General features: G+C 41.5%; 1 protein-coding gene across 3 annotated transcripts in view; it reads left to right on the forward strand.

The window, feature by feature from the left end:
- The window catches only part of CPQ (carboxypeptidase Q), a 459,208-nt gene that overhangs the window by 369,486 nt on the left and 70,285 nt on the right, over positions 1-19,437 (forward strand). The window lies entirely within an intron of this gene.

The raw sequence follows: 19,437 nt of genomic DNA on the forward strand, positions 1-19,437 counted from the left end.
GGCCCAGAGTTAGTGGGGCCCCTCCATAATGTTATATGCTTGTCTCGTGCCATTGTCCTGTCAGTGCCTTAATTGTGGAGTGCATTTGCGTTGTGTATTGCACCTCTGCAGCACTGAATGGGTTAATGTCTGGGTTATCTCTGGAAAATATATCATGTTGTGTCTTATATATGTGTTTGCAAGAGTTAGGAGGGGTAAGCAAGTCAGTCAGAGGGTCAGAGAAGCAGTCTATGAGAGAGTTAGTGCGTTAGTCTTGCAAGTGAGAGAAGTCTGACTCCCACACTTCAGTGATTGGTCTGTGTGTGGAGAGAATGGAGGAAACTGAATGATTCCCTTCTGTGTGGCCTGGGACCAGCCTACCCAGGATGTGCCAGTTCTACCACTAAGTACTGAATAAGAAGGAAGGACTGTTGCTTGGCGAGTGAAAGGCACCAGAAGTGTGAGTGTTGACCGCTAGAGAGTTGGAGAGAGAGAGCGTTGCCGGTAGCAGGGTCAGACAGATAACTAGGACTGTGGATTGTCCGGAATACCCCGAGTATCCTCCCTGCTACACTAACTTCTCTTGTTGTAACTGTGCCAAACTACTGTTATAAAGAGGATTGTGTTGAAGTTACAGTAAATGGACATTACGGACTGATCCCGGTTTGTCCATAGCATTTCTGTGTGTGTGCACTTCTTTATTCTACCGCCAAGGTTCACCGCAGAGGATGGAACGGTGGTGTCACGAGTGACAAGAAAGATTTCAGGTAACCTCCGGTTACTTTTCCCTGTGACCTCCCCCAGCAGTAACTTGGTCGGGTCCCGAGCTACCCCCAGGGGAGAAGATGGTAGAGCCCTGTGACAAGGCCTCTTATCTACCCCACTATCTTCTCGGCTGTAGGCCCGCTCCTTGGACACTGCACATGCAGCATTTTTATGTTAAGCTATAGATGCTGGAGTGGTACAAAATATGCGCCAAAATGGCATCAGTTGTGTCCGGCTCTGGCGTGGGACATCTAGACACAACTGATGAATGGGAATCTAGCTTTCCAGTACTTCAGTATGCATAGACATCCATCAAGTGAAGCTCTTTACATCTCAACCCAAAGATGAGCACTTTAGACAATGCAGCAACACAACGAAGCAGCTGAATGGTAGAAGGCTTGGTTACTGGCTTGATAGTTATCAGTGTTACTTTACTGGACGTTTTTAAGCAATAGTTTACTGCAGTTGCTTACAGTAAAATATTCCACAGGAAGACCGTTTCTCATTAAATTTTAAGCTTTTGCCTTGTGCTAACTAAAAACACATTGCTACGTATGTTTACACATTTCAGATACTGCATTCCTATTCACGGCATTGTGTAACCAATATACAGCCTGGGATGACCTTGTTAGCAAAATACTCAACGTTGTTGTTGAGAGTTCTGGCCATTTATGAATGTGGCTCAAGTCGTCCTGCAGTTTTTACTGCACTATGCAACAATGAAGCTTTAGTTTTAGCCAATTTCTTCAGAATTATATTCAGTTGTTTATTAAAATGGAGTGGAAAAGATTGATTTTATTTTTTTCCTTCCCCCCTTTAAAAAAAAAAATCGTAACTCCTTTATTTATCCATCGACATTGCTGTATGAGGGCTTGTTTTTTGCGGGACGAGTTGTACTTTTCAATGGTACTATATAATGTACCATATAATGTACTAAAAAACCCATTAAAAATTATAAGTATAGTAAAATGAAAAAAAAAACCTACATTCCGTTATCTTTCGGTGCATCTTGTTTTTACGGGGCACAAGCTGCAACGAAAATGACATGATAACTTTATTCTATGGGTCAGTATGATTACTACGATACCAAACTTGTATAGTTTTTTTTTCTGCTGTACTACTTTTATTTTTATTTATTTTTTATTATTTTGTGCCACCATCTTCTGTGCGCAAAATTTTTTTTCCCCATTTACATAGTTGTGCCTTTTTTGTAGAATGTCCTATAGTTTGCATTGATACCATTTTGGAATACATACGACTTTTTGATTGTTTTTTATTGTATTTTTTTCTTGGAGACAGGGTGCCCCAAAAAGCGCATTTTAGGAGTTCTTTAGTAAATTTAGTAAAATTTTATTGATGTTATTTTTACTTTTTATTTTATTCCCAAAAGGGGACAACTAGCAATGCTTTGATCACTCCCACAGTATGATGTAATGCCATAGCATTACATCATACAGAGATCGGGCAGATAGTCTATGACTGGGAATTGAAAGCCAAGCCAGTATCCATACCCATGTCACAGGTCTCTTGCTAGCCAAGCCGGAAACCTACTGCACACTGATGAGGGGCAAACATCTGTCTGTGTATGGATTCTGGCTTGACTTTCAATTACCAGTCATTGTTACAAGGCTTGTATAAAGAATCTAACATTGACTTGCAGGAATGCTGCCTTCCAATAGGTGGCACTGCAGAGGTATTGTTCCATCTCCCTTATTTGCATATTATCCATAGGAGCATGAATGGCTTTATAAGTCTCCTCCCTCACTTACCTTCTAGATGCTCTCCCTAAGGAGAAAAGATAGCATTCCTGACCAACAGCGATTAAAAAACACATGCTGTTTTTTAAACACTGCATGTTTTTAACAATGTGTTTATTTTTAAAAATTATTTTTTCATGTGGTTTTTAATTGTGGTTGAAAAACACAATAAAAAAACACAATGTGTGAATGCAACCTAATATACTCCACTTTTCCTTGCACCTGTATTCCTACTACATATGAACAGTTCTCAAGGTAGGGCCAGCAGGCCACCCTACCACAGCTGTAATTTGATCTTTTCCTGGCACTGTCTTCCACCGATCTGGAATGTTTTAAATTCATAAATTGTCCCCCCCCCCCCCCCAATGGTGGCCAACTACTCCACTTACTCCTCAACCCGCCCCTGTTACACACAGACTGTTTTTCTCTCCTGTAACTGCACAATCTTCATGCAATTAAAAAAAAATTATGGTAACACTAGTAGCATACAGTAGTTGGCACACGGTTTCCTGAAAATCTCCCAAAATGCATATGCAACTCATAGTATTTCTATGGACTACAAAAACCTTAATCATATTATCCTCTATTTTGAGTAGATATTAAAAATAGTAAATGCTTAAAATCAGTCCAACAGCATTAGTCTACATAGTTCAGCTTTTTTTTAATGGTCTCAAGGTCATTTCCAATTCTCTTTCCCATTTGGAACAATTAAACAACAAATGGTAACCACAATTCACGCGCAATTTCACAATGCCATGTAGAAGTAGCCTAAATTATCAATAAAGATATGCCTCCAAAAGTCGGGGGGGGGGGGGGGGGGCAAAAAAAGCTCTTGGAGAACTCTCCTTTTACCCTTGAATGATCATCCATGCCCTTGCACAACCTAACACATAAAAGCTCCAGATTTTGTACTTTTAGAGCCTGATTTTTTGGAAGTTATACAGCCCTGATACATACCATATAGTAACTCAAGGGCCTTCAAATGTCCAACAAGAGACACTTAAGAAGATTTAGGATAAATAGATGTTGCTCACTCTATATCCTTCATACATATTCAACAGAGGTCCAAACATGCATTAACATAAAACACAAGTTAACATACGCAACTATGCGAGAAAACTGCAAAAATATTCAAATTTACAGTAATTCAGATGTAATATAAATGTGACTTATTATTCTAGCAGTAGTGGTATCTTTAATAAGTTTTAGAAACTTTTTCATTTCGATTGAAAGTAAAAAAAAAATATGATTTTTAGAATTTTGCAGATCATTTTTAAGCAGGAAACTTTTATATCCTTATCTGTGAAATTATAAAGTAATACATCAAATATGACATTGGATCTTGTCTTTTAATGACCCTAATTTTTCATCTTTTGCATCACTAGAACATTTTATTTGAAACATAGATCAAATACAACGCTGTGGAAAAAGTATTTACCCCTCCCCCCTTCTATATACCGCCTTCGTGTATATCATCACACTGAATAGTTTTTGTGACCATTAATCATATTTAACATTTGAAAAACAGAATTTCAGATCTTGAGCTGTTACTGCATATATCTAAAGAACAAAGATATTTAGCATCCTGGTTCCTCATAAAAGCCAAATGACCCCAAATTACTTATTTTATTCACACCTTATAAACTGACTGCTACGTTCGTACAGGTCATGTGAACAGCGACCTGCACTAACGCAACATAAATAAGACTGAAGGGAAGCATGTGCATTCAAGACCGGACACAAAGATCACAAAACAGACATGGATTCAGGCATCAGACACTGCATCTGACTGAGTTCAGACCAGACAAAGCGGCCAAATACTTATGAATATACTAATGCTAAAAGGCTAACCGAATTACTAGGAAGGATGAAGTATTGGTTAATATTTTGACTAAAATACTTAAGCTCACAAGCCCATGTCAAGGATCCTTGTTATCTTGTGAATCCCTACACTAACACTAAAAAAAGCACAGAGAAAGAGAATTCTGCCTTAACCCTTTCCAATCCACTGTCTGACGTCTAAAGACATTCTGATTGAAGGCTGTACAGCTTCCGATGTCGGAAAACATCCAGCAGGGTATTCTTACGGTATATTACTGGCCGCTCTGTTGTCGGGGGCCTCTCCAGCATGTTGAATACCATAGTACTGGCTCTAGCCAGCAGGTGGCACCATTGTATAATGGCAGAAAGAGAGAACCCCCTAGGAAAATCTGAATCCAAAATAGGATTGCAAAGGGTTAAAGGCGGACGATCGTCCTGATAAGGATGACCCCACACTATGGGAGCTCACTTGCCCTGGATGGAAATGAGGAACATGACAGGGAACACAAGAAAAGGACAACAACTACAAACATAGCAACTATAAGCAGGACATAATTCACATCAAGCATCTGCACACCTACAGACAGAGCGGAATTCAGGCATAATTTAGACAAGGTGTCTGCCCACCGACAGACTGGTGAGTAATCAGGCGTTCTCTCACCAAAGGACAGAAGAGATCACTTCAAACAGAACAGCATGCAAACATGCATACACGCAGCAGGAGTCTGCAAGCAAATGATGAGTATGAGTATGAGTAATGACGAGTAAGTATAAGGACCAGCACCCTCTAGCAAGAGGGGCTGGTATTTATGTGCATAGACCTGTGGTGATTGGCTGGCTGGAACAATCAACCACACATGCCAAAATCAAAAGCCAAATCAACCACACATGCAGCAATGTGCTCCTGGCAGTACATAGCAATACAAGCCCCAAGAGCACAATGTGACATTGATGACATATCACTAGTACATGGTAAAAAAATGTATGTTGAGTAGTTGAAAATATCTACTTGGGGTCTTCCTATGCTGCTTACGAACTCAACTTCTCAGAAACATAAAACACATATTCATAGCTGCTAGGTATTTCTTGACTAGAAGTCTGTTCTAAGTCACTTATTTTTAATTTACTAAATCAGGAGGGTCAGCATAATGAAAAGCATGGTATTGAAGGAACTTGACTCCTCCTACACTTAACTTCCTTGAACTTGACTTCTTATTGTGCTAGCTTCCCAAAGTCCATATGTCCCTTACGACACATCCTTCAAACTTGACCTGGATTTAAATAGCTACACATAACATGATAGTCATGTGATAGTCTCAGAGTTTGACACACCCGAAAGGGATATTTCAATATTGGAGAGATAACCACAAAGACAAAGCACACCATTTCCTTCAAAATGGATGTCCATGGAAATGTTTTCACATATCTCCGACCCAGTACCGCTGTCTCTATGGCAGATCGTTCAACTCCAGAACAGCAAAGCCTTGAGAAAGACTTCCTACAGTCGAAACGTTGCCTCTTTTTTACATTATGGAGCAATAAAGGATGATTTGTTTTAAATTCACCATCTGATGCTGCTACTATTTTTGCTGTTCTGGATACCATACAGGGACTGGAGGTCCATGGTCCCTTTGGTAGCTTTGCATTAAAGAAATACCTCTGCACTAAAGTGCATACTCTGGAGTGCTGCGGGTTTTGTATCTTGGAAATACATAGATCATTCAACTCCATCACTTTCTCATTTCACTACCCCTTCCCACGACTTTTCTCTCGTATTAAGACACCCTTTGAACAACTGTGCAATGCACAAGGCCCAGTTAGAAACACCCTCTCTACTAAATTCACAGTCTGAATCACCATATCCCATCTACATAAAAAAGTGGGAGAGATCTCTCAATGTAGTTTATGGAGAAACACAAACAAAAAATTTACAACTTCATGCATAAATCCTCAGTATCCAGTAGATTTCAAGAGTTAAGAGTTTAAGGGTTTAAGATTTTCTCTCGTTGGTACAGGGTGCCCTCCTGCCTTCACACCATGATGCCTTCCGTACCTCCACTTTGCTTAGATGCGGGAGAGAACGAGGTACTCTGATGCATATCTTTTGGGAGTGTCCTATGTTGGCCGGCTTCTGGTTGGAGGTCTGGCGCATTACATCGAAATTTACAAATGTCATATTACCTAAATCTCCGTCGTTGTTTTTGCTGCACTTAAGTGACATTCCAATATCCACCTGTAAGTGCTTCTGTGGTACGTCCTCTGGTATGGTGAATCTGGTGAATGTAGCTCAGGCATGTATCTCGAAGCTTTGGCATGTGTCAGTGCCACCTCATCTCTCTTTATGGTTTAATATGATACAGGAAATCAGAGAGCTAGAAGAAAGCACTGACATGTCTGTAAATAGTGTTTTCATGTTGATTCATTGATATAACGCCTTATTTTACTTGTATGTCATGACATAAGTTCAAATGTCATAGTTCTAATTGTCTAGACATGCGTGCCACTCAACTGATACCAAATTGCAAATGTTTCTGTTAAATGAATATTACAAATAAAGAATTTATTAAAAAAAGAGTTTGACACCCTTCCCCCAGAGTTTCCTTGAATCTGGTTTCCCTTATGTGGTTGCTAGCTTCTTGTGATAACTTCTTTTGGTCTTGCATTTCTCCTCATGATCCTTCTGGTGGCTTCTTTGACCCTGACTTCTCCTTGTGATGGCTTCCTGATAGAAACCTTCTTCAATTTAATTATTTCCCTATCTCCAGCTTCATTACAGTTTCCATGGTCAAAACGCAATTGTTGTCTGTCCTTAAATATACAACATTCTGTGTTAAACCAAAGATTCATTTCTTCTACCTACATTTCAACAGATAAATTAAAACTGTCTTGAGCTTTTGCACGAGATCTTGCTAATTATCTCAATTGGGGCTCAATTTTAATCTACTTGAAGCTCACCAGGTAGAAAATGGTGCTTCCTGATGCTCGCCATTGGTCGTATTCCATGAAAAAATTACCTTAATTCATCTTAAAGGGGTTGTCCCACGAAACAAAGTGGGTCTATACACTTCTGTATGGCCATATTAATGCACTCTGTAATGTACATTGTGCATTAAAGGGGTTGTCCCGCGGCAGCAAGTGGGTCTATACACTTCTGTATGGCCATATTAATGCACTTTGTAATGTACATCGTGCATTAATTATGAGCCATACAGAAGTTATAAAAAGTTTTATACTTACCTGCTCCGTTGCTAGCGTCCTCGTTCCCATGGAGCCGACTAATTTTCGCCCTCCGATGGCCAAATTAGCCGCGCTTGCGCAGTCCGGGTCTTCTGCAGTCTTCTATGGGGCCGCTCGTGTAGAATGCCGGCTCCGTGTAGCTCCGCCCCGTCACGTGCCGATTCCAGCCAATCAGGAGGCTGGAATCGGCAATGGACCGCACAGAAGCCCTGCGGTCCACGGAGACAGAGGATCCCGGCGGCCATCTTCAGCAGGTAAGTATGAAGACGCCGGACCGCCGGGATTCAGGTAAGCGCTGTGCGGGTTGTTTTTTTAACCCCTGCATCGGGGTTGTCTCGCGCCGAACGGGGGGGGGGGGGGGGGGTTAAAAAAAAAAAAGCCCCCGTTTCGGCGCGGGACAACCCCTTTAATTATGAGCCATACAGAAGTTATCAAAAGTTTTATACTTACCTGCTCTGTTGCTAGCGTCCTCGTCTCCATGGTGCCGACTAATTTTCGGCCTCTAATGGCCAAATTAGCCGCGCTTGCGCAGTCCGGGTCTTCTGCTGTCTTCAATGGGGCCGCTCGTGCAGAATGCCGGCTCCGTGTAGCTCCGCCCCGTCACGTGCCGATTCCAGCCAATCAGGAGGCTGGAATCGGCAATGGACCGCACAGAAGCCCTGCGGTCCACAGAGAGAGAGGATCCCGGCGGCCATCTTCAGCAGGTGAGTATGAAGACGCCGGACCGCCGGGATTCGGGTAAGTACTACCCGGTTTGTTTTTTTAACCCCTGCATCGGGGTTGTCTCGCGCCGAACGGGGGGGGGGGGGGGGGTTAAAAAAAAAAAGAAACCCGTTTCGGCGTGGGACAACCCCTTTAAAATGCATCTCCTGAGACCAGAAAAACAATAAAATAAGCACAAAAGAAGTTAGTGATGTAGCTAAACTAGAAATTGTTGCAGCCAGAGAAAGGACTGTGCAGCATAAGGTTACTTCAGTCAAAAGTCTCTTTCCAGCTGACCCAGACCATTAGCTCGGAAGAGGGTGCCTCAACCTACCTGTGGTCTACCATCAAGGCCACAGGTCCTATCACAGCATCTTTTTTTTTTATTTATATTTTGTTTGGATCTCTTATCCTGAGTAGCTTATTTTCCGAGGCAGGGCATTTTACTCTTAACTCCTTCTATTTTAGACAGTTGGTAGTCTATCTGGTATCAACTACCAGTTAGTCCCAGGATACTCTGGGGATAGCACAAAACTTGAGTAGCCATCTCACCTAATACTCTCTCAAACTCAATGTGAGGCTGTTTGCATCATTGCAGTCTCTGTAGGGCTGCATTGCTGATATTCTAGGACTAAAGGCCCATTTAGACACAACGATTATTGCTCAAAAGCCATCTTTGAGCAATAATCGTTGGGTGTAAATGTGCCCATCTTTCACTTTTCTGCCGAATAATGAATTTCAGTTTGGCATGAAATCCATCCTTCAGCAGAACAGCTGATAAGACGGACCGCACGCTGTGTTCTGCCTGGCGAATGCTGATTACATTTTCTCAGCCGCCAGTCCCCCTGACAGAACAAAGGGAATTTATTCAGAGAACAGCTTAGTAGGCTCACACCCTACTAATTGGTACTAATAGGCATTAGTGGCAAGTAGTAGTTTATGCAAAATGATCATTAAAAGGTAGAGATGACCGAACGTACTCGGTAAGGGCGATTTCGCAATCGAGCACCGCGCTTTTCGAGTACTTCACTACTCGGGTGAAAAGTACTCGGGTGCGCTGTGGGTGAGCGGGGGCTTGCAGCAGGGAGTGGGGGGGAGAGGGAGAGAGAGAGGGCTCCCCCCTGTTCCCCGCTGCTACCCCCCACTCCCCTCTGCAACCCCCCACCCCACAGCACACCCGAGTAGTGAAGTACTCGAAAATCAAGGTGCTCGATTGCGAAATCGCCCTCACCTAGTACGTTCGCTCATCTCTATTAAAAAGCCATCTTTTGAGCAATCATCTTTGAGTGAAAATGCACCTTTAATCTTAAAGACTAGCTCTTTCTATCGTGCATTGGCTACCGGCCTCTTAAAGTGTCAGCACATGCCAAATGCTTCTGACCTCAGACAATACCAATATAGTCCCTGCTTTATAAGAATGCTTCCTACAGTACTCTCTTCCTGAATAGCTGGTCCTTTTGGTCCTAGTTTGCTTTTGAGTGCATTGGTTTCTGCTATTCTTGGTTATGAAAGATCTCTGCCAACCTCCACCCTTGCGCCATCCACCTCCTTTTTTTGGCTGCAGCCTTGGTACCATAACCTGTTGTTTTGTGTCATCCTATCTGTCAGATGTTGCTACTACTCTAGTGGTATCAACCTGGGGATTCCCTGTAGGTAATCTATGCAAGTTAAAGGTAGAGTGCATAGTGCCTTGTTACCCTAACGCAAAATTGATTAGTAACTTAATAGATCCACATATCCAATATTGCCTTTATTACATTAAATATCAAAGTACAAGATATGGGCTTGGAGAATTTCTTCACATGATATTCTGTGTAGATGAAGTATGACTAGAGGAACTTGAACAGCTTTCATTTCTTTGTACAATTCCTTTATATTGGAAGGGCCTCCTGCTGCGGGGACCTTTATAAATCAGCCAACCTGTTGCAGAATCCTACAACCGGTTCTCCATTCTCCTTTAGCAGCACTACATGGACAACAATGCATTGCACAGCTCTGAGGAAAGCAATTGGTTGTCCATGTAATGTATGGACATACCAGGTCTTCCAGAGGTGTTTTCTTCTATGGTTAAAAGACAAAAGTCCTAAAAATGGGGACCTCCAATTTTTAACTGACGATTCCATAACACAATATTTAAAGATATCCATTAGAACTCAAGATGAATGAAATAAATGTTACTTTTATCACATATGTAGAAAAGATATTTTTCTGACATTAACATTTAATACATTTATTTATTCTCAAGATTGTGAAGCCCAGACAATACTGTTTTATAATATGCAATGAAGATAACATCTTATTTACCTTTGTAATTGGGAAGTCTGAGAAAATAAAAATATTCTATTTCTTCTAATCTGAAATACATTGGAAATCCACATATAAAATAATCCCAAGGTTCATCAAATAAAGAGCTCTTTGTGATGATTTACACCACAAGGCAGGATTACTTGACTTCAAAGGATGATCACTGCTTATAAGTTTACATATTACATACCTCAACTTCTCATCATAAGGCTAAATCACATTAAGGCTGCCTGTCCACGGCCGGAACTAAATATCGCTAGCAATATTCTGCCGCGGGGGAGGAAGAGGGAGTAATACAAGGTCTCCGCGATGAGCCTATCTAAATGATAGGCTCACAACAGAATCGCAGCATACCACGATTTGACTCACGCGAGTGGAGAATCACTATGATTCTTCACTCATGGATGTTGGGCTGTGCTTTCCATAGCTCTCCCATGGAAAGCGTATCATGCAAGCTCCGCATGCGATTTATCGCCGCGGATCTCACAATGGCAACCCGCCCGTGGACAGCCAGCCTAACCTGACAGTTTTAGGAAATTTATAAGTTTAGTTGGTGCGGAATTTCTTCTGCTCACAACACATAACTCATAATGGCTGCAGTTTGGGGTATTTTAACTCGTTGAAAATAATATGGAAGGCAAAGAGGTCTTCAACTCATATATTGGAGCTTATGGTTCCATCCTGCTTTCTGTGCCTATGCAATTTTTAGCAGGGACAGAAGTGGTGCTGGATCCAAGAAGGCAATATGAGAGAAGCTTAAGCTAACACCGGTAGATTCCTATTGCACAATCCGCAGCAAAACATGGGCATTAGAAAGCATGTAAAATTGCTTTTTTGCTCACACCTATGGATGCAAACTGCGTATTCCGTGAGTGGAGGAAAAATCACAGCATGCACTATTTTGCCCTGGGTTCCATTCAGATGGACTCCATTCTTGTCAATGGAGGCCATCCAATCCGCAGCCCATCTGCAATTAAAATGGCAAATGGGCCACTGGTATCCACATCATCGCTAAGCGGCGGCACGGGAAATACAAATATTGAAAAAAAATCTATCTGGCGCATGGCCACCGCAGTCATACACAATACAAGAAAATTAGGTACATGGGGTCGCCGTCCAGGCTCACAGCTGGAATGCGCTGCGGGGTCCTGCATGTGGAATCCGGTTGCTCGCCTAACAGATTACAAAAAATAATAGTTTATATATTTTTTAATTAGTAAAAAATAAGGTAATAAATCCCCTTTTAGAATTACTTATTCGGGATAGAGACAATTGTAAATACACATATGGTACAACATAATATTTAGCGTTGTAATTAAAATGATTCCATCCCTGCAGCAAATTTGGTTTATTTGCCAAACTAATAAACTTTCAGCTAATGGCAAAAAAACAAACAATCAAACAAGAACAACTTAAATAAACACAACTAATTTAGTAAGTGGTTTCTCCAAATTCAACACAAAATGCCCTTTTAACACCCAATGTGAGTAAAAGAGATGAAAAAGCAGGGTGGAGCAAAACCCAGTGACAATGGTGGAATATTTCTGGAGTACAAAGTGCTTCCAATGATGGAGTATTTCGAATGGTGGAGGTGCTGCCAACCAGATGACGCTTCACCATCACATATTGGACCTTTATCTTCATCTTCTAGTAGCTTAGAGGGTTGCGCCTCCATACTAGTATTTTTCTATATCCTTTTCCCTTTTAACACCTAAGGCCTCCCTCACACAGGCGCTTTTTAGTGGGATTAGCATGGCGCTTTCAGCACCGCACTAATCACAGTGCAACGATCCCAATTGTTTTTAATAGGCCTGCTCACACAGGCGCAGACAGACGCTCAGTCATGCCGCTTTTCAGCGGGGCGATTTTCGAGTGATGTATGTTCTATTTTGGGGCCAGTACCTAGTTAAAAATGTTTGTGTACCTCTTGTAGCATTCACCATCAGAGCCACAGGCTTTACCCTTTTATTTATTTGTTTTTCTATTCTTGGGTGCTTTTAGGGATACTTTGGCGAATTAGATATCTGACATCTATTTGCAGGCTCTATTAGATAGCTCCTCTAATACGCTTACTGGGTTTTATGATAGAACTATTTGCTGTTCATGAGCTGCTGACTCTTGAAATTGGCTGCACCATCTGCAGCTAATACACCAAATAAGGGTCAAAAAAATCTCTAGGGCTTATTAGCCTATTTGGGGCTGTTGCATTTACCTCTGCAACAACCATTTGCTGTTCATGAGCTGCTGACTCCTGAAATTGGCTGCACCATCTGCAGCTAATACACCAAATAAGGGTCAAAAAAATCTCTAGGGCTTATTAGCCTATTTGGGGCTGTTGCATTTATCTCTGCAACAGCTTCTTTTGCCTGCGGCAATCAATACCTAGTTCTGGGCAAGATCTACTTGTGGGCTTTTTGTGGTGAATCGCATTCAGCCCTAGCTGTACTGTTATTTTTCACTATAGCTATCCATTGTGTGGATTTCCCAAGAACCTGGCTATAGAGACACGCCATGGCGATTTAGTGCTCGAAATTGTCCTGAATAAATCAGATGCTGTGATCCAGTCGATATATGATCGAGCACATAAATTGCGCTTTCCCAAGCCACCCTCTTCTAATATTTTAAAATATCTATTCATCACGAAAAAACAACAAAAAGCAGAATCAGTTATCATCCTGATTTATCATTCTTTCTTCAAAATATATGTGCTCCTGATGAACCACATTCGTGTGGGGAAACGCGTTGAGCCGAGCATACTGCAATTGAATAACCCTGGTCTGCGCCGTAATTCTTGCGCATAAGGGTCTAGTTCTCTTGGAGTTTCTCCTATTTGAACCATCTCGTCATGCGCTAAGCGCTATACTGTAATCACAGAGGGGCGAATTTTTGTTAGGAAGAGGTTCCCTACCTAAAATACTCTGCGGGGGGCATTATACTTACAGGCGCCCTACAGCAGATAGAGCCTTCCTCCTACCTCCTATGTGATACAAATAAAAAATAGAGGACATAACATTAGTAGTCCTTTATCAATACTGATTTTTCTAGCCTCCATAAGTTTCCTGAGATAAGGAAGAGGCGACCTTTGTGTTTTTGTGTGGTTGTTTTGTTCGTCCATGCGATACGCATGTGTGTGAGCCCATTCATGTTTTTAAGTTTAATTTTCCATTAAAGTATATACATTTTAGTCTATAACTGTGACAAGGGCCAAATAATTTAGTCTATAGACTTTTTCCGTCTCTGTGACTAGTCACTTGTAGCATTCCTGGCCTTACGACCCCCCCCCCCCCAACAGTAATTCAGGGACCATAAAACTTTCACTTCGGTACCAGTGCCTAGACAAAAAAGTTTGTTTTCTGTTGCAGTATTCCTTTTAAGTGCGAACCAATCACATCCATATCTGTGCCTTGTCATAAGTATGTATGTTATAAGTGTGTATAAATATGCATGCCTCTTCGGATCTATTCCGTTTTTAGCCTGAGGAAGAGCCCGAGAGGTTCGCAAGCTCACTATTACATCATGTATTTTGTTAACCATTAAAAGGTATCATATCTACAAGATTACGTGGTTTCTCTTGCTGGGAACAATCACATTCTATTTTGGGGCGTTTCTGCCTTTTTAAACGCTGTACGTCGCCTATTGAAATGAATGGACAGAGTTTTTGACAGCGTTAAGTGCCCTAGCTACATTCCGTGAAAAAAAAAGGAACAAAAAGTGGTTGCAGCACTTACCCCCTAAAAGGTAGACACGTACCAACCCATGGTTGCAAGCTGAATGCAGAGCGGGATCCAAGCTCAAAAATCAACGAAGTAGAAAGACTGGATATTCAGCAGCAATCCAAAAGAGGAAAAAACTTTTTCTCTTAATACATTGATGTCTTTAATGATCACCGGACATGGTTAACAGAGACAGCAACGTTTCGATCCATTCAGCAGGATATTTCTCAAGCTAACTAATGGATTCACTAACATACAATAAATAGCACACCATTTAAAACACACCCATGTGATTAGCCAATCATCCCGTAGAGGAATAAATAAACACCTGAAGTGCATAATCGCGCTCCGGTCACTTACCCAGTGCCCAGGAGAGTCTCTGACATCATCAGTATGTGCCTCTAGGAGCCAGTATCTTACCACAGTCAATGAATAGAGCGTCATGACGTCATTACGTCAGATCACATGACTAAAAAAAAAAGGGATTGAAATCCTCACCTCCAGCAAGAGATTGCTCGGATTGGTTGTTGAGTGCTGGCTCATCCAATCAGAGTCAGTGCTTTATGCACCAATCATAGCGATTCATCATTACCAGCAAGAGATGGTCTGTAAGAGGCTGACAACTTGCAGGAAAGACAGAGATCAGCGGCAGGGACCTGGATGGCGCCTGCAAGGTGAGTATTCAGTTTTTTTCAGCTTCCTTGGCTGCGTTTTCAGCTGTGCTAAAAAAAAGAAAAGAAAATGCAGCCAAATGCTGGCAAAATGCATGCCTGCGCTGCTGAAACCACAGTAAAGAGCAATGGATCTCTTGCATTGTCACATGGGATAATAGCTTGATAAAGGCCAAATATTGGCCAAAACATTGTCTGAAATTTTACCTATGGAACAATAAAGATTTTTTTTGATATAATGAAGAGTTGATGCACTACTTTATGCTGCCATTTCCTTATGGACTTCTATACTTACCTTTTCCTCCCCTGTCATTCTACTTACCAGATCTTCACCTCACCTATGTTCTCCTGTCTCCTGCAGTCCAGGGAGGTGGGTGGGGGGATCACTTCACCTCTAGCTGGCTAATTCCTCTGCTTCCTGTGAGGTTACGTACATTGCTGGCAGTCTGCTTTTTGCTGATCTACTTCAGAGACTGCTCATGCAAGCTGTCTCTGAAATAGATTAGCATTCCTTCCTAGCCATTGAACAACCTGACCTTCACTGACCTGCCTGGAAGAAGAATGTAAGGAATGCAGCCTTCATAACAAGCCATCTGGCCGCTGTGCGGTGAGGTGACCCCGGAGGCACTGCAGAAGCTGAGCAAGGAGAAGATGTGGTAAGGAGACTGACAGGGGAGGAATAGGTAAGTATAGAATTTTTTTTTAATGACAAAACCCCTTTAAATGCCAAACAGTTGTCCCATGTAAAAGTAAGTACTCTAAGCCAAGAGAGTGGTTCAAAAAGTTAGCAGAAGAGATCTTTGCTTTGCACAAACAAGGAAAAGGATACAAAAAGATAGCAAAGGCACTGAATGTTCCTAGTGATACAATTGGAAGCATAGCTCACAAGTTCAAAGTTACAGAAACACTTGCTGTACTACTTGGATGTGACAGAAAGAGGAAACTTACATCGGCTGCCAGTAGATTCCTCAGGAGACAGTAGGTCAAAATGTCTTGCGTAACTGCAAAACAGTTGTAGCAAGATTTGGTGGCAGCAGGCAGTAAGGTGCATACTAAACACTGAAGGTCTTCATGCCCAAACTTCAAGACATTCACCTCTGTTGACCCCAAAATACAAGAAAAGTTGAATCAAATATGCTCAAAAACCAAATAAATAAGCCACAGAAATTTGGGGATTCTGTTGTGTGGAGCAATGGAACAAAACTAAAACTTTTCGGGGTCATCGATCCTGGAGGAGGAAGAATAAAACTATGCTAAAAAGAACACTCAGTCTACAGTAAAGCATGGTGGTGGCTTGGTGATGCTTTGGAGTTGCTTTTTCCTCTGGCACTGAAAATACGTGGAGGGCAAAGTGAATTTCATGAAGTATCATGAAACCCTAGTAGAAAACTTCCTGCCTTCTGTGAGGACGCTAACGTTTCAGCGTCATTGAACCTTTGAACAGGACAATGTTCCCAAACATACCACAAAGATCACCAAATCTTGGTTTTAGAAGAAGCCCTGGAAGGTTCTGGAGTGGTCATCACGGTCATCCAACTTGATCTAACTTTGGTGAGATGTGAAGAAGGTGGTTGCCCATGAGGAACACTGTCAGAAACTGAGCATTCCTTTTGCAGCAGGTCATAACCGCACAAGGTGTTCTACTGAGTACTAAACATGAAGGGACTGAATAATTCTAAGACTGCAGTAGTCATTAAAAGTGGCATTTGGCGTTGAAGTTGGAGAAACCGCTTGTTCTATTAGTTGCATTAGGATATTTCAATTGTTTGATTGTTCTTTTGCAAACAGCTGAAAGTTTCTAAGTTTGGCAAATAAACCTAATTGGCAATGAGGGTTGAATAACTTTGATTGCAACTGTACTTTCATCATCCCTATTTCCTTGTCTAATAAACATGCTGATTATATTCTGTGGTTTATTTAACTGTGCATTTCACTGCAGTGATTCCTTGCCATACTAAACAATGCCACATTGTGTCCTGAATCCCGTTTATATAAACAGCCTCTCCTCACATGCTTATAAATCCACATATTGCCCATGGATCTGAAGAAGACAATAGAACACTATTAGAGATGAGCGAACGTACTCGGATAGGCACTACTCGTCCGAGTAATGTGCCTTATCCGAGTACCGCTGTGTTCGTGCTCAAAGATTCGGGGCGCTCCGCTGCTGACAGGTGAGTCGGAGCGGGGAGCGGGGCAGAGCGGCCGGGAGAGAAGGAGAGAAAGATCTCCCCTCCGTTCCTCCCCGCTCTCCCCTGCAGCTCCCCGCTCCGCAGCGCGTGCCGAATCTTTCAGCACGAGTACAGCGGTACTCGGATAAGGCACATTACTCGGACGAGTAGTGCCTATCCGAGTACGTTCGCTCATCTCTAAACACTATCGCAAACCTCTTGCTCATTGTATGTATATATGTACTGGCCCGTTTCCAAGTACTGTTATGTGTAGCCAGCATATCGCCCAGTGCAAGGTAGCATGCGCATTAATAGATTTTCTTACAGCAATCTCCAAGACAACTCAGGAATGTCTTCATTTCCAGCATAGGTTTGAAGGAAAGCAAAACCTTTCATTAGTCATTAGTAGAAAATATAGCGTGTGATTTCGGACCGATGCAATCTATTATATAACATTAGATGCTGCTCTGAGACCTGCAGATTTATATTGCAGCACTTCGATTTGCTGTGTCTGTAGCTGTTGCACACCATAGGTAGATACATGTTATTATTTATAATACTATATGTACCGTGCACCGACAAGAAATCTATATTCTTGCCCTCTGGCCACTCCCTGCCTCTTCAGTCTCTCCATTTCTTAAATTCTTTTTTAGTTTTTCTCATCCCCTCCTTCCTAGAATCATAACTTTTTTTTTCTGCTAACATAGTTTTTGGCAGCACAAGTTGTATTTTTTAATGGCACTATTTAATGTAACATGTAGTATACCAGAAACCGTGGGGAGAAATGATTTTAAAAATGCAGTTGCATCATTTTTGGGGGAGTTTAGTTTTTACAGCATTCATATGTAAAATGCAGTAAATGATATATGAACTTGTTCTGTGGTTCAGTATGAGTACGGTGATACTAAAACGTATAGAATTTTTTTGAGGTTTTCTGCTTTTAAAAAGTAAATATATTATTATAAACAAAAATTGCTTCCCGTCGCAATGTTCTGGGACCAATAACTTTTTTTTTACATTTTTTTTTCATTGAGTGTGAGTGCTTGTTTTTTGCGGGGTGAGCTGTGGTTTTTATTAGTTATTTTGCTTTTTATTCATATTTTTTGGGAGCCAAAATAATAAAAAAAAACAGCAAGTCTGGCATTCTGTACTTTTTTTCATGGCCTTCATCATGTGCGATAACTATTTTGATATTTTAATAGTTCGGACTTTTACATACACGGCAATACCAAAAAAGTGCGCATGTTTTTTTTATTTTATTTTTTTTAATGGGAAAAGTGGGGATGTTTTGAAATATTAATATTTTTAAATCTTTTATTATTGAAAAACTTTATTAAACATTTTTTTATGCTTTTATTTAGTCCCCACAGGGGATTTGAACTTGTAGTCATTTGATAGTTTGTACTATAACTTTTTTGAAAATTGCGTATGAAGCCCTGGAACAGGCAGGGCTTGGTGTGCATCTATGCATGGCAGCCCTGCGAGCTTTCAGCAGGCTCAGGACTGTGATGCTAGCCCATCAGCATACCTCGATCTTGTTGCAAGGGTTGCCGATGGGGTCCAGAAAGAGACCCACCTCTTGCTGACTGTTTATACCCGTGGTCAGGTTTTTCTGCAGCATCTAAAGGATTAACTGCCACACTCTGACTACAGCAGTCACTGGCAGCTGTCAGAAACACCCACCAGGTATGACGCATAATGTATATATTTTCCTTATGCAGTCGGGAAGGGGTTAATAACCAATACTCAATAAGCAACATACTATGTTGCTTTGTAGATGGCAAATGTATCAAGCTATCTCGTTGGCAATGTATTAATTAAAATTGACCCGTCACCCTGAAATAAAACAAAAAAATTGCTTTTCCATTGCATGCTATGGGCAGTATTTGCGGCAGAATCCGGAGTTGCATTTTGCCACGACCATCACCCGCACGATGCAAAAACCATTATCCTCTAGACGGCCAGTCCAACACTGTTATTGCCATACTTGGCCCTACACATCAAATGCGTGGAGCCTGGGCCATGTACTGAACATCACATGACTCTGCCATCCATATGAGGCATTGTCAGCTCTTGTTATCCTCATCACACATAATCGGCTTGGCCTTTAGAGACCCTGCATATCATACATTATAACGCTGAGCTTTACTCATCATACATTATCAACCTGAGCTGACACATAATGTAAGATACTTTGGATCCTATACACCGTATAACACATGGCAAGCTACAAGCCTATCCTATTCTAATTATACATTACCAGCCTACATCCGATGTGTTGTACATTGCAAGCCAGGGTCCTCCTTGTCTACAGTCT

Source organism: Eleutherodactylus coqui, chromosome 9 (assembly GCF_035609145.1).
Source record: "Eleutherodactylus coqui strain aEleCoq1 chromosome 9, aEleCoq1.hap1, whole genome shotgun sequence".
Taxonomy (NCBI): Eukaryota; Metazoa; Chordata; class Amphibia; order Anura; family Eleutherodactylidae; genus Eleutherodactylus; species Eleutherodactylus coqui.